We start from the raw sequence: 2,059 nt of genomic DNA, 5'->3' as shown, positions 1-2,059 counted from the left end.
TTGAGCGTGCATCAGCTGACTGTCGTTTTGTCATCTCTGTAGTCGATTACTTCTCAAAGTGGCCGGAAATAGCTTTCTGTCGTGAAGCCTCCTCCCGTACAGTGCTTGACTTCCTCTTGTCGATATTTGCACGGGAAGGCTATCCGGTTGAACTCGTCTCGGATCACGGACCACAGTTTACATCTGAAGAATTCGAGTCCTTTCTTCAAGACAGAGGTATCAGGCACAGCTTTTCGGCTGTATATCACCCCCAAGCCAACGGACAGGTCGAAAGGTTTAACCGTGTCCTCAAATCATACATTCAGTTGGCAATACTGGAGCAGCGCCCAATAAAAAATACTGTTACAGAGTACTTGGGAATCTACAGAGCCACTCCTCACAGTACCACTGGACTCTCTCCGGCAGTGCTTCTACATAGCCGGCACATGAGGACATCCTTGGACGTCATTGGCTATCCCACTGCAAACTTCTTCGCAGATCCCGCTCAGGAGATGTCCTCACTTCGGAAGAGGGTGAAAGAGCGCCAGCTTAAAAGCAAGGATTATGTTGACCGACGGAGAGCTGCCCGAGTACCCAAGTTCCAAGTTGGAAAGTACGTGAGGGTCAAGAAGCCAGTCCCTGGTCCGAAAGGCACTCCCATTTTTGGACCTCCTTTGAAAATTCTCAAGCGAATAGGACGCTGGTCCTTCTGCCTGGAAGATGGTCGCACGTGGAATGCCTCTCAATTGACTGCAGTTCCCAAGGAAGCCCTGCCGCACCATGCGCTAATATGGAATGACAAAGGACACTCCCACGATACCGTGCGAAGTCCACCGACGCCTGGCAGACCGACTCTCTCCTCTGAGCTTCACCAGCACCCTGCTCCTAATGATGATGATCGTGACGGTGATAGTGCTCCAGTGGATGTTGATGGTGATAGTGCTCCAGTGAATGGTGATGGTGATTGTGCTCCAGTTGTTGGCACCGAACCGGCTGGTGAGCCACCACCTCTTCGTAGGTCCGCAAGAAACCGAAGACAACCCACGAGATTTCAGGACTATGTATAATGTACCATGATGTGAACATTGACTCTTTTTGTAATTATTTTTGTGTAAATATGTATATATTTAGGGAGGAGTAGATGTAGTGTCGAAGGTCGACACTAGGTGACTTTAGTTATGTTCAACTGTCATCAAGAGATGGCGCCACCTCTGACACATATAAATACGACTGTCACCGGAATAAAGGGGTTCCTGTGTGGCATGGGTTGAGTGTGTTCGTTGTCCTCAGTCGCGCCGTGTTGCCGACACTACAATCGCGCCCAGCTCAGTTAGCGCGGTCACGTATTCTTGAATATACTCGCCTGGGAACTGAATTCGACGGTGAAATCGGTGGCGCTCTACGACCAGGTTGCAGGTGGTATCGAAGTGCTTAGCCAGTGCCGCTACCGCGGAGTCATACACGTCGGGCGTAGCTCCGGTCCCTTCTTCCTCCTCTGTCTTTTCGGCCGCCTGCAAAACAGACAGGGTATTGAAAATACGTTGACCTTCGGGTCCGAAGCAATGTAGTAGAATAGCCTTGCGTTGCTCTGGGAAAAACTCTAAAGCACCGTAAGCCAGCAGGTAGACCTTGAACATGTCGTGCCATCGGGACCATGGCGGCACGGGGCCACCCGGTGTCGGAAGGAACAGATCCGGTGGGGCGATGCCGGCGAAAGCCATCTGGGAAGCGTGGCTGGTTATCCCCCGGGAACTACATCAGACGGGGTTCAAACGCTCGTCGCCATTGTAGTGAAGGAGTGACGTGACTCGCACTCACGGTTAGCGTTTGCATACTCGCCGTTTTATTAGACGCTCCACAAATATATACAAGCACAAGGACACAGTGTTGCCTACCTAAACACTGAAACCGAAACTGCAGGAACTATGTACAGGATACAACATAGTGCATTCGGGGTCGGAGACGGCCAAGGCGATGGCCACCTCCTCCGCACTGTGCGCTTCTCGAGTCCGGACGCTCTCTGCGGTCTTCGTTGCACCCGTAGATGCTCCGACGACCATCGCCGCGTATGCGTCGCTGC

The 2,059-nt window shown here is 52.0% G+C and overlaps 1 long non-coding RNA gene across 1 annotated transcript; it reads right to left on the bottom strand.

Moving 5' to 3' along the window:
* Nucleotides 1–1,342: 1,342 nt before the first annotated feature.
* On the bottom strand, nucleotides 1,343–1,791 carry LOC125758177 (uncharacterized). The gene is made up of 2 exons (XR_007415934.1): nucleotides 1,589–1,791; nucleotides 1,343–1,490 (listed from the first exon to the last, which is right to left on the bottom strand). It is a non-coding gene; the product is annotated as an uncharacterized LOC125758177 (long non-coding RNA).
* Between the last annotated feature and the right edge of the window lie 268 nt (nucleotides 1,792–2,059).

This window comes from Rhipicephalus sanguineus, chromosome 4 (genome assembly GCF_013339695.2).
Source record: "Rhipicephalus sanguineus isolate Rsan-2018 chromosome 4, BIME_Rsan_1.4, whole genome shotgun sequence".
NCBI classification, from domain to species: Eukaryota; Metazoa; Arthropoda; class Arachnida; order Ixodida; family Ixodidae; genus Rhipicephalus; species Rhipicephalus sanguineus.
This window is presented reverse-complemented; position numbering and strand designations above follow the sequence as displayed.